General features: G+C 44.1%; 1 protein-coding gene across 7 annotated transcripts in view; it reads left to right on the forward strand.

Moving 5' to 3' along the window:
- LOC121400994 (WD repeat-containing protein 91-like) overlaps nt 1-14,100 on the forward strand; it is a 1,149,255-nt gene that overhangs the window by 586,253 nt on the left and 548,902 nt on the right. Inside the window, exon 18 of one of the 7 annotated variants that reach the window (XR_005966011.1) lies at nt 12,820-12,935. The exons of the other annotated variants lie outside the window; for them this stretch is intronic. The gene's annotated coding sequence lies outside the window, so the exon portion shown is untranslated. The remainder of the gene's footprint in view (nt 1-12,819; nt 12,936-14,100) is intronic. 7 annotated transcript variants of the gene reach the window in all.

Raw genomic sequence — 14,100 nt, forward strand, 5'->3', positions numbered from 1 at the left:
GATATATAATAACATTGTTTTATCAGCCATAGGATGTGCAAAGGAATAGCAGGGACACCCCACATTTACATAGGCCAGTGGTTGTCAGACTTCAAGTGCCACTTGAAGGTTAAACATCTGATTAGGGCACGCTTTGTGGGTACGTGAAATATTGATGTACAGCTAATAAGCTAGCTAGAGCTAGAACTTGGGCTAGACAAGCTAGAGCTAGAACTTGGGCTAGACAAGCTACAGCTAGAACTTGGGCTAGACAAGCTAGAGCTAGAACTTGGGCTAGATAAGCTAGAGCTAGAACTTGGGCTAGACAAGCTAGAGCTAGAACTTGGGCTAGACAGAAGATGCATGTGCCACAGGCATAATTAAAGGGGCAGTTGGAGAGTGATTGGCAGATTTGAGAAAGATTGAGGTGGTGGTGCAGACCAATGGATGATGGAGTTGTGTGGACCTGACGCAGGCATTGGGTGAAGGCGAACAAATGCAAGGGGGGGTAGGTCAAAATACAAGGAAGCAGACCCTGCAACTGCAGGGCAGCACAGGAGGTATAGGGGTGCCATGGGGCCCTAATTAATGTACAATTTCAATCAATATCGGTATTAGAGGTCAATCTCTAGTCCAATGGTCCCCAACCTTTTTTTACCCGTGAGCCACATTCAAATGTAAAAAGATTTGGGGAGTAACACAAGCATGAAAAAGTCCCTTGGGGTGCCAAATAAGGGCTGTGATTGGCTTCTTTGTAGCCCCTATGTGAACTGGCTGCCTACAAGAGGCTCTACTTCGCATTATACTTAGTTTTTATGCAACCAAAACCTGCTTCCAAGTCTGGCATTCAAAAATTAGCACCTGCTTTGAGGACACTGAGAGCAACATCCAAGGGGTTGGAAAGCAACATGTTGCTCACGAGCTACTGGTTGGGGATCATTGCTCTAGACGTTTTGGTCGCCCGAAAAAATAATTTGCTGTAGGGCCCAGTAATATCTAGTTATGCCACTATCAAGATATCAGGCCAAGTAGTAGACAAGATGAATGGGATCAGATTTTCTCACACCCAAATCCAAATCCAAATTTCCAGGATTATCTAGGAAATACAACTAGACTTTCATCCCAAACTTCTCCCTCAGTGGTCAACAGGTTAAGCCACTGCTCCAAGGCCCTCCAGGGAAGGCCATCTCCACAGTTTGCAAAGCTGTATAAATATAGGTGGTCCTTGTGTGTGGCCATATTGAACATAAAAGGTGGGACGCTCTATGTCTCTTTGCATCTCAGACGTTGCAGAGCACTGCTTTCCTTTGTTTGAGTATCTCCCACAATTCCTATCTCCAACCAAAATGTCATTCAGCCGTGTGCCTAAAGAGTCTACTTGGGGCTGATCCTCTGCAGACGAGGAGCCAGTAGCAATCAATACCAGTAACATCGTGCTTGTTAAACCCATTGTCAAGCTGGTAACCACTATCTTCTCATACATGACATCTACATTATTGATGAGCCGCAGCTTTGTTTGGAGCACAATATTGTTATTGATGTTGGTTTACGAGCCCTCGTCGATTTACTCGCCGCACGCCCACGGCGGACGGAAAGGAGAGAAAATATAGACGCCTAAAATCTATTTTTAATTGCCTCATGCAAGTGATTTTCTCTCCAACATGTAAACACCCATTCTCTGCTTTTATCTGCTATTTCCCCATAAGGCTAGCATTAGCAATTTATGGGTTTCAAACGTAGGTTAAAGTTCTTCACCAGCCGAGCCGGAGGCTTCCCCGATGGTTTGCATTGCTAGAATTTATTTATGGCGTGGCGCTTTGTGTGGGAGTCACACGAGGGGAAGAAGGAATGTTATAGATATTTTAATTGACCGATGGGCCGTCAAGGTCTTGTTCAAGAGATGTATGAAATGCATGTGTTCATTGTATATTGTCCTCCCTAATAAGGAATAATATCATTTAGTATACTACTTTTTTACCCCCATTTAATAGCGTCCTTTTTAGGTCATTACCATAGCCTCATCAGTGCTGTGATGTCTATCTAACTAGTTGTCCTCCCTTTGCTCCTATAACTGCCCTTACTCTTTTGGGAAGGTTCCCACTAGTTGGAACATTGTTGCTGGGAGTTGCTTCCATTCAGCCACGAGACCATTAGTGAGGTTGAGCACTGATGTTGGGGATCAGGCTCACAGTCAGGGTTCCAGTTCATCTCACAGGTTTTCATTTAGGTTGCCCCTCCCTTTGCTGCTACAACTGCCCCGGTGCTTCTGGGAAGGTTCCACTAGATGTTGGAACATTGTTGCTGGGAGTTGCTTCCATTCAGCCTCAAGAGCAGTGATCCCCAACCAGTAGCTCGTGAGCAACATGTTGCTCTCCAACCCCTTGGATGTTGCTCTCAGTGTCCTCAAAGCAGGTTCTTATTTTTGAATTCCAAGCTTCAAAGCAAGTTTTAATTGCATAAAAACTAAGTATAATGTCAAATAGAGCCTCTTGTAGGCTGCCAGTCCACATAGGGGTTACCAAATAGCCAATCACAGCCCTTATTTGGCACCCCAAGGGACTTTTTCATGCTTGTGTTGCTCCCAACTCTTTTTACATTTGAATGTGGCTCACGAGTAAAAAAAGGTTGGGGACTCCTGCTCAAGAGCATTAGTGAGGTTGGGCACTGATGTTGGGGATCAGGCTCACAGTTGGGGGTCTAATTCATCCCACAGGTGTTTAGTTGGGTTGCCCCTCCCTTTGCTGCTATAACTTCCCCAACTCTTCTGGGAAGGTTTCCACTAGAGTTCCACAGGGGTTCCGTTGGGTTTAGGTCAGGGTTCTGTGCAGTCAGGTTCTTCCCATCTTGACAAACCCATTCTGTAAGGATGTGGCTCTGTACGGACAGGAAAGGGCCTTCCCCAAACTGTTCCACAAAATAGGAAGCACAGAATTATCAGGAATTTGAATGTGCTCTGTAGTTTCACCAGAATGAGGGACAGCCCTGGACGATTGTTCCTTCTCCAGCTGGCAATCTGCATTCAGGCATGGTGTTCTCCTGGCATCTGCCAATCCAGAGAATTTTGGCATCTCCAGAACCCTATGCAGGTGCCCTTCATACCACTCCAATCTACGCTTGGTATTGTACATGGTGGTGTTAGGTTTGTTTTGTGTATGATTCCCCATCGTCATGTCCTTCAAAGATGGTCTAGAATAAGTGTTCTAACTGAAAATGTCATTTTAGATCAGTGATCCCCCAACCAATGGCTTGCAAGCAACATGTTGCTCATAAAGGCTTTTTGATGTTGCTACCAGATGTTTCTCCTCAAAGCAGGTGCTCGTTTTTGGATTTCTGACTTGAAGGCAAGTTTTTGAGGCATAAACACCATATGTACTGTCAACTAGACTTACTTGTAAGTCTTATTTTGCAACCGCTAGGAATTGTATTGTATTTTTTTATATGAAAAAGTGGGTCAAGGATAAAAAAAGCTTGGGGACTCTCTAGATGGAGGGTCTGGATAATTTTGACCATATAGCATATACAAGGTAACATCATAGACCTTAGGAGAGGAGGTCTCTACCCCTAGGACAGTCATGACCAAACCATTGGCTGCCATATTGTGTAGGTAGGGGATACTACACCTTGACTATCTGTGTTGGCAGATAAAGGATTTATCTGCCCAAACGGTGGGACATATGGAGAATTCCCACGCTACTCACTGAATATTTCAATAGAAAAACATTCACAGTTTGCAATCTGTGCCTCAAAACTGCAAACAAAATGGTGTTTGTTACAAATTAACTCATCATAGCACAGAGAGAGCAGTCACACCTTGTTTCCTACTTCCTTCACCAAAGTGTTTGCCAAAAATATCATGGCCTTGGTCTTGGCCAGCCAAGCAATTTAAATTCCAAATTTGATCGTGGCCAAACCAACAATAAAGAAAAAAGCCAAATGTATGAGAATTTGCTTCCAAATCTAATGATAAGCTTAACTTCCCCTTTAGGATCTGTCCGGCTCTTGTTTCAGAACCTGTTGTTGATGCCATTTTTCTAAGAAGCCCCCTTAGCTCATAACAAGATTACAGATATATAGAAACATTGGGGTAACAGTCACCCTGCTATAGTTACAGGGGTACCCAGGGTACAAATAAGCCCTCACCCCAAATCTCCCCCCAACTGGCCTTCAAACTGGGCCCCCTTAGCTCATAACAAGGTTACAGATATATAGAAACATTGGGGTAACAGTCACCCTGCTATAGTTCCAGGGGTACCCAAGACACAAATAAACACTCTCCCCAAATCTCCCCCTAACTGGCCTTCAGACTGGGCCCCCTTAGCTCATAACAGGGTTACAGATATATAGAAACATTGGGGTGTCACCCTGCTATAGTTCCAGGGGTACCCAGGGTACAAATAAGCACTCACCCCAATTCTCCCCCTAACTGACCTTCAGGCTGGGTCCCCTTAGCTCATAACAAGGTTACAGATATATAGAAACATTGGGGTGTCACCCTGCTATAGTTCCAGGGGTACCCAGGGTACAAATAAGCACTCACCCCAAATCTCCCCCTAACTGACCTTCAGACTGGGCCCCCTTAGCTCATAACAAGGTTACAGATATATAGAAACATTAGGGTAACAGTCACCCTGCTATAGTTCCAGGGGTACCCAGGGCACAAATAAGCACTCGCCCCAAATCTCCCCCTAACTGACCTTCAGACTGGGCCCCCTTAGCTCATAACAAGGTTACAGATATATAGAAACATTAGGGTAACAGTCACCCTGCTATAGTTCCAGGGGTACCCAGGGCACAAATAAGCACTCGCCCCAAATCTCCCCCTAACTGGCCTCCAGCTGTACCTTCAGTTAAATAAGGAAAGTGGGGGTTTGCTTTTAACCTCAAGTTACCCCTTTGTTCAGTTTTACCTATTATCTAACCATCCAAGTGACATTTTTAAAATTTAATTCAAATCTTTCTTTTTCGACAACTTTGGGTGTAATTAAAGGAAGGTTAACACTGAAACAGAGGCTTCTAAAAATGCACATTGTCATGGTAACAGATACAGATGGAAACGGCGATGATTGTGAAGAAGGGAGGTGGGAGAGGCTGCACCCATGATACAAGAGAGACATTTTGGAACTCTAGAAAGTTTGAGGCAGTCCAACATCCATGTAGGTTTTAGATATGGACCAAGGGTGGGAGACATTTTGAAGAGCAGAATCCCTCAAATTATTCATCTTGGGAAATTCATTGTTCATGCAATAGGCTTTGGGTGCTGGGGTCTACAGAACAATCTGGGGTGCAGTGGGTGCATGGGCAGTACACTAGGACTGAGCTTGAATTGTTATAGTAGCCATTTGTCCAGCCCAAGCCCAATACCCAGGAGAAGATAAAAGATGGCAGCATGGTGCTACCCAAGCAAGTGTCCAAGGCTGGTGAGTTTATTAATAGAAGATGCCTGCTTGGGGCTAAAGGTTAGTGGTTTGGATTACTGGGGGTGGGGTTGGTGAGTGCCAAACAAATTGGTACCCCATTAATGGAACCCCACTATAGAGTCCTGCGCAGATCCATTTTTTGGAACCCGTACCCGCAACCTGTAATCTGCAACCCGGACATTCAACCCGCATTCTTACCTGCTTGGACCCGCTACCCAACCCCCAAGTACCTTATCCGCAACCCGGAACCACGACCCGCTGACATCAAATGCTGTCATTGTAAACCTGGAAGTGACATCATCGGAAGTAGTCGTGATTACAAAAAAGGAAAAAAATCACTATTTAGAAGACCCACGGCCGACCCGCAAACCTGCCGACCCGCCTCTATACCCGCACTCGGAACCTCTACCAGCAACCCACAGGGTACCGCATGTCTTTGCAGGTAACTCGCGGGTACCTGACCCGCTGCAGGACTCTACCCCACTGTCCCCTACTTTCAGATACCTGGAAAGTGCTTCCAAAATTGTTCTTAGTTATAAATATGTCCCGTTGATAATCCCTTTGAACACCGCGGGGAATATAAATTGACATAAACATGAGGTTTTATTATAAAAAAACACATTCCTGCCAAACATTGTTGCTTTGTTTTTGCTCTTTTCATCCCGGCGGCGACGTTTGATATTTAAATGACGCCGAAAGCCCCATCTCACTGCTGGGAAATGGGAACGGCACCTGCACGAAAAGTAATTGCGGCGTAATTTGACATCAATTTCAAGGCGATAAACAAAAGTGCACTTCAGCTGAAATATCTCCTGCTGTAGAATAGAGGCTTTTATGGGGGAAAATCACAGCAAACAAGCTGTCGTTTATTTATGTTACCTCTCAGGAACGGCAGTGGGGGGCAACATGGGAGCTCTTGGGGTCCTTTTCTTGCTCGTAAAAAATGAATCCAGCAGAAAACTCTTTTCATTGACTTCTTACACAGGGCATTAGAGAAAATGTTAAATCATGAACGAATCCATGCCCAGCAGAGCTTACAATCTAATTTTCTTAAAGTAAAGGGTAGTTACAGGTAGTATCATGGGAAGCTAGTTAGGCTGAAAGTTTCTTTGGATTATGGGAGGAATCTACCGCACCCATATAAATACAGTGGTGAGGTTGACTATTTGTCAACCCTCGCTTCGCTACTATATTTGTATGGACCTGACCCTAACCCCCCAGGACCCAAACAGTACTCAATGCAATATGCAACACCCCTTGGGTTTCAGGCCTGCGTTAGACTGGAGGGTCCATGGCCCACCAGGGCTCCCAAGACAGGGGCCTAGGGTTGCCACCTGTTCGAATTTTACCTGAACAGCCTGGTTTTTGGAAGGGCTGCCTGTGTGAAAAGTGCCTGTCTGTATTTCCAAATTAGAAAATCTGGACAGGGCATTGAAGTGAATGACATGGTGATCAGCCAATCGCTGATTACCTAGTCATCAGTCCCGCCCCCACATCATTCGTCCCGCCCTCTATGTTGCCCACCTTGACCTGAACGTCATCCGGTCCGCGTCTCATCGTCACTGCCCCCGCCCCGATGTCACTGGCCCGCCCCCTGTACAGTTTCCCCAAGGAAAGAGGTGGCAACCCTACAGGGGCCCCCGCCACCCCCTTCTGGTCCAACCTACCCAAACTGCAACCCCGCTCCTAGCACCTCACACATACTTGTTCTCTAGTTGCGGCCGCAATTGGGGCTGGAGGGTGAAGATCAGGGGGCAGCATTGGCCCATGAGGGCAGCAGACTGGTGCAGGTCTGGGTCAGCAGTTCCACTAGGGCTAGGGCCAAACGGGTTTTTTCCAGTGTCCCGCCAGCCCAGTCCAACTCTGTTTCAGGCTGGTCCTTGCAAAGTTACGGAGGGCCATGTGAAGAATCTGGCTGTTACCCACCCATTACCCATTAGAAAAATGTTTCATCGGCCCACTTGACCCATGGGAAACTCCTTGGATCCTGGGGTTTTGGGCTGACCTATATCTAGCTACTGAATTCTCTTTTTTTTGAATCCCAGTCCTGAGCCATTGTGCCTTGTAGATACAGACTTGTTTCAAACATTTCCTTTTAGTTGTACTGTGTTCTTTGTGCATTGGCACTTTGGGGTGAGGGTCACGCCTAGCTTTGTGAATAATAAACCCAGGGAACTCAGACCCACTGAAGAAGAGACAGGCCATTATCCGAGGCTGCTATTGAACTTCCCAGGCTTAAAAATACCCTCTGGGATTCTTCCCTTTGTAGATGGAGGATCTTTCAGTGTATTCCGAGCATGTTTCTTATCACTCCGAGCCCTGGTCAGTCTACGGGCAGATGATTCATCAGTGTTTGTTGTCAGAAGGAAACCAACATGAAAATCCAATAAGAAAGAGCGATTGTCCATAGTCCCCAGCTATTATGGTATTAAATGACCCATAAAGCCTTTTTTAAACCATCCGACTTCTTTTTACAGGCATCACATACACTGACAATTTATCTCTTGCTTCCTAAAGGTTGTATTTTTTTTAGAGTTTTTCTTAGGGGGCTTCTGCGAGAGCAGTTGCAGGTAGGCAGCGCTTACAATTCAAGGTCTCAGGCACTAAACACCCACTTTCTTTAGGGTCCGTTTCATCAGGAGCCAGATAAGTTGAATTGAGGAAACGGAGTATGCGGCAGGAACCCATGCAGATGCAGGGATATCATGCAAACTTTTTACAGATTGTTGGAATCAATCTCTGGACCCAAAGCTGAAAAGCAGTGCTCACAACTAAGCTACTATGCCACCACAGTGCCAAAGTGACCAGAGATGGATTGTGCACAAGGTTCCCTTGTCTCAAGCCTGGAGCCATAGCAGTTCCAGAGTGGCCACCAAGGCAGGAGACCCTCTCAAAGCAGTATTTCAATTTCCTCTTTGGCTAGGATCAAAGCAGATCTCAACACACGATCCTTCATTTGGTGTTCGAAGAAGTGTTCACCACTAAACCAGAGAACGTTGACTAGAGATGGATTATCTACAAGCTTCCTTTGGCTCTTGTCTAGGGTCATAGCAGTTCCATGGGGGTCCCATCAAGGCTAGCATCACAACAAGACCATTTTTAGTAATGCGGGACTTGGGATTAAAACAGATGCCAACATATGGCCCTCCTTACATACACAACAACTAAGTAACGAATGGTTGAAGTAACCAGTGATGGTCGCCATTTAGTTTAATTATGTCCATCTTGCCCTACTGTCACCATCTTGCTCTGTGGTCATCTTCTTATACTGGTGTCTCTGTCTTGTGCTATTTCACACTCTTATATACCCCTTCAGAGTGCTGCTTACAAGGGTACTGGACTCCCTAACAATAACTCTGTATATCTCTCTGGGATAGATAATTTATTGGCAGTGGAAAGGTGGTCAACACTATGTCACTACAATGATTGGGTATTTTTGGCAGTGACCCTTCAATTAATTGTCTGGCATGCTTGGATTGGGCTAAATGTTATATAGTCCTTCTTCAGTTCTTTATAAAAAATGGGTCTCCACAAAGTCTTATCAGAAGCCCAACCAGTGACCCTCAGTATTGTTAAGAAGAAGAACAATGTCATCTCCCTGGTTAAATATCCCACTTGGCTGAATATGTTTATGTCGTTAAGACTCGTTTTTATCTGTGTTTGATTAATTAAATGCTCTGCTGGCTCTTCAGAAGAATAGTAAGACGTAATAAGGACAGTGGTGTGCGTGGAACCTCAATTAGCAATCTAGATAAGATGTTTTCTAGTGTTTTTACAACGAATACGGTCTAATTAAGTGATTATTCATCACTGGAGAATCAGCTCTGTTGACATGAAGCTTTTCCTTAAAGCGGCCTCAACTGATTCTACTAGAACTGGGACTGGAAGTGTTATGGGAATTTGAAGGGTAAGTTCTACTGCAAAAGACTTGATGTTGCAGCAACGGGGCTGTTTATTGAACCTGTTACATGGGTCAATAAGCTACCTAACGACTCAAGAATGGACAAGTCAGAACATTATCTTGGGCTATCCATGGCCGGCTTTTTTGTTGTTCGCTAACCAAGCTAGAAGTTATCCATTGTTAAGCATCGGACATGGCAAAATGTTTCTCAACAGCATTCTTCTATTCATTGACCAGAAGATTAGCAGATATTTCCTGGCCTCTATAAATATGATTTCAGGGTTAATATTTCATAATTTAGATATTTTAAAGATGGATTACATGTCATTGAAGGTATTTATTCCTCCAGTAGAAGGAAAACCAACAGCTTGGAGTCCTACACCAGGTTGGGTACCAATGAGTACCTGCAGAATGCCAACCAAGAGGTTGGGTTAATTCAGAAAAGTGATTTTTGCAGAACTTGGCTAATCCACGTCATGGAGTAATGTTACTTCTGAGGTACACCACCGGCAGCGGGTACCAATCCGCTTCACAGAAAAGCTCATGTGGTCTCAGTTAAGCCAAATGCGAGTCAGTGGTTCCAGGTCAAGATACTTGAGATGCTTTACAAGGCAAAGTGCATAGCCTTGCCTTGACCTTAAACAAACCCATCTTAGGGCCCTCACATAATATATGTGGGAAAGAAATAGTTTCCTTATCTCAATACTCACAGCTCTGTATTGTAATGGCCATCGAGTAATAGAAATATCTGGAAGTGGCAGTAGAATGTTCATTTAGAATACTGTAAATGCCAGTGCAAAACGCTTCATCTTGACATACCCTCCCCAGAGAAGCTGAATTCTGGTATTTGTAGTCATAGCAATATATGAGGGCATAATATATGAGGACCATTCTTTGATTTTAGGGGGCTTCATCGTAAACCGTGTTAGAATTGCTACAACGGGCATCTGAAGACCATCTATTGGATCTGCCATTTTTATATCTCACTTGCTGTCTCTGTGTTACCCTTTGCTTCCTATAGTACTTTTCTTGTTTCCCTTGTTCTCTGTGTTATTCTTATTTGCTCACGTCCCATGTTACCAGACCCAGTGATTTTGTTGCTATTTTAGGCCTGGCCACGTTCCTGTGCTATCAATAATCCTTGCCTCTCTTGTTCTCCATCGGAGTGGGGCCAGGTCTGTGCAGACGCCACTTGCCGGCTTGATTAAAGTGTTTGTGAGTGTGAATGATTCACTGGGAGTTTGGACTGAGCAGCATCAATAACTCCCAGCTTCTAGCAATGCACTGAATATATATATTTGTGCCACTAACCTTCATGTGAGGGTTGATACAGAGACTTGGATCTCAGCCACTTTGTGCCATAATGAATGTTCTGCAGGGCAAACTGACCTAGGTTGTAAGTTGCGGGTTGGGTTAATATCGATGTGCTCCATCATTACCTGCCTGTCCCCTAATAAATGGGCATCTAGATAACTGGTATTGAGGTGACCTTACCAGCGCTGCGGATGATGAAGACATACTGGCAGCTAGACACTTTAATGAGCCAAATGTGTCCCAAATATGGACATGCTCATTGATTTTCCAATAGTAGTGGCTCCACGCTCCTCTGGGGAATTACACAGAACTGTAAAGAACCCATAATAACTCCTGATCACCTCTTCCAAACACTGATCCCATAGAAGCTTGATGCCATATGTGCTGCCCCAGCAGTTACTAGTTATTAGGGTTACAATATATATGTTTAATTGCTTATGTTTATATGCATAGCCATTGTTATGCTGCCACCTAGTGACCAAAGCTATTCAGCAGCCTCTGTATTTCCTTGTTTGTAAACCCTCCTCCTATTCCTTCCTTATGTGTGACGTCACTTCCTCCCATCATCCTCTTGTGTTCCTGCCTTCCATGAGTGAGGAGCTACTCTAAGGGTTAGGAAAGAAATATTCTTTTTGACCTGCAGCACTTATTCATCCACTGCTACATGTGTCTATGCACCTCAAATAAAGCAGCTTTGTGGACTACAAGTTTCTGGTGAGTTCAGCTTATAGACAGTTAAGGAGAGAGGCAAAATAGATAAAAGATGTAATACAATATTCTGTATAGATATAAACAGATAAGCAAGCATAAATAGATAATAGATGGTACAGATGAGATAGAGGTGATAGATATAGACAGACAGAGAGAGACAAACAGATTATGAATAGATATGATCACTGATAAATATAGACAGATTATTGTTATATGACTGTTATATTATAGATAGAGGGATGGAGGGGTAGATAGTTGGATGGATAGAGGGATGGATGGATAGAGGGATGGATGGATAGAGGGATGGATGGATAGAGGGATGGATAGATAGAGGGATGGATGGATAGAGGGATGGATGGATAGAGGGATGGATGGATAGAGAGATGGATGGATAGATAGGGAGGGATAGAGGGATGGATGGAGAGAGGGATGGATGGAGAGAGGGATGGATGGAGAGAGGGATGGATGGAGAGAGGGATGGATGGAGGATGGATAGAGGGATAGATGGATAGATATAGGGAGGGATAGAGAGATGGATAGATAAGGATAGAGGGATGGATAAATAGAGGGATGGATAAATAGATTAATGGATGAATACATAGAGGGATAGATGTATAGATAGAGGGATGGATAGATAGGGATGGATGGAAGGATAGAGGGATGGATAAATAGAGGGATGGATAAATAGATGAATGGATGAATAGATAGAGGGAAAGATGGATAGATAGAGGGATGGATAGAGGAATGGATAGATCTACAGACCAGACAGAAAGCACAGACAAACAGCTATAGACACATAGGCAAACACAGACCTATTGATAGACCTACAGACAAATTGAGAGAGAGACAGACATAGAGAGATAGACAGACAGACAGACAGAAAGATAGAGAGATAGACATATAAATATATATTTCTCTATTAAACCAATAATCCATCAAATGCAAAGAATTCGGGAATCAGTTGATATCTGAGCTGGAAAAAGGATCAGAGTCGGATGAGGAGAGAGAATTTGAGCGTCACTCTTCCATTAACCCCCATAAGGATGGCTTCGCTTTTTTTGAAATGGAAAACAGTTTCTCTCCCTCCTGAGGGCAAACTTGGCAGCACTGCAAAGACTTCTCTCTCTCTTTGTCCCTCTCTCTGTCCCTCTCTCTGCTGCTCACATCCCATAATGGAGAGATCCAAAATTAATATTTAAGGCACAGCAAATAAATGACTCACCAGCTGATATTCCTATAGAAACACACACACATACTGTATATACACACATACATATATATATATATATATATATATATATATATATATATATATATATATATAATATTTCCTCGTCAGTGGACAGACCATTACTCTGTGCCAGGAGTTTGTACTTTTGAACGTGTCCTCTATTGAGGCATTTGGGTATTTAGAAGGCAAAGTACTCACCCAGGGAAGAAATCTAATTAAGGCACAGGAGATTCATTAAAACATTTTCTCGCTTCTTTGACCCTTAGGAAGTAACGAGGCGCAGGTTGTCCTGGGAACCCAATCAGGCAAATCAGAACCTCAGAAACTGACTGCCCCGCAACAACCTCAACAAAGGATTCCGGAGTCTTTGTGAAACTAAAAGGTAAAAATGAATAGTGAAAAGGAAAATGTCTTTTTTTTTTTTTTTTTAGGAAACTTTGAAAAAATGTTGGATTTGTAAAATTAGTAGGAAAAATACACACAGATTTCAATAAAAAACGCAGTTTTCATAAAACTGAGATATTGCCTTGCTGTGACAGAATGCTGTTATACAGATAGCTAGAATGTCAGCCATAAAGCAGGACAGGACTGCTGCTTACAACGAGGATCAGATATGATCTGTGCAGCCACTGGGACAGAATGTTCTGTTATACAGATAGCTAGAATCTCAGCTGCCATAAAGCAGGACAGGACTGCTGCTTACAATGGGGATCAGATAGGATCTGTGCAGCCACTGGGACAGAATGTTCTGTTATACAGATAGCTAGAATCTCAGCTGCCATAAAGCAGGGCAGGACTGCTGCTTACAATGGGGATCAGATAGGATCTTGTACCCTGGCTAGGACCCTTTTCCCCCATCGACTTTTAGGAGATGTAGGGACCCATAAGTGTAATGGCCCTTATGGCTTCATTCCCTTCCAGTGCCTCCTTTCCCTGTTGCTGGGTTAAACCCCATGTAACATATTATACATTATTTGCATATCTCCTCTATTGGCACTAGGTTGTGACCACATCCGGCAGTGCTGTAACATCATGCTTTGCAGGGTGGGGCACTTTCTCTTTGGCTGCAGCAATTGTCCTGGGCAGTCGTTCCACTGAGCCTGGAGTCAACAAGGCCCCAGAAGTGTTAGGCCCTAAAGGGTCAACCACTTTAGCGCAGTCGAGATACAAGGACCCCGTGAACGAGGTGAAGCCATAGGATATCTCTTCTCATAGCACTTTCTAGTGCGAGTGAGTCAGAGAGATTTAGCTAGAAAGAGCAGCTCAAGCTCCACCAAGAAGAATAGATTGAGTAGCTCTCCCCCAGGCTCTACTTTGCCTGTAGTGAAGGGACCACAGGACTGACAAGGGAATCCGGGCAGTGTTCTTAACCCTGATCCACGTCTGCTGTATGGGATCCACATGAGGTATTGAAACCCTCTATCAACTCTCCATGCTATGGGGCCTTCTATGCTGTGTCTGCTAATCTGTGAATGTACCCGGCATGTGCTGTAATCCACCTCAGTTGTGAGTATTATCAACCCTGTGGCGCTTTGTATTGAATAAAG

Source organism: Xenopus laevis, chromosome 3L, assembly GCF_017654675.1.
Source record: "Xenopus laevis strain J_2021 chromosome 3L, Xenopus_laevis_v10.1, whole genome shotgun sequence".
Taxonomy (NCBI): Eukaryota; Metazoa; Chordata; class Amphibia; order Anura; family Pipidae; genus Xenopus; species Xenopus laevis.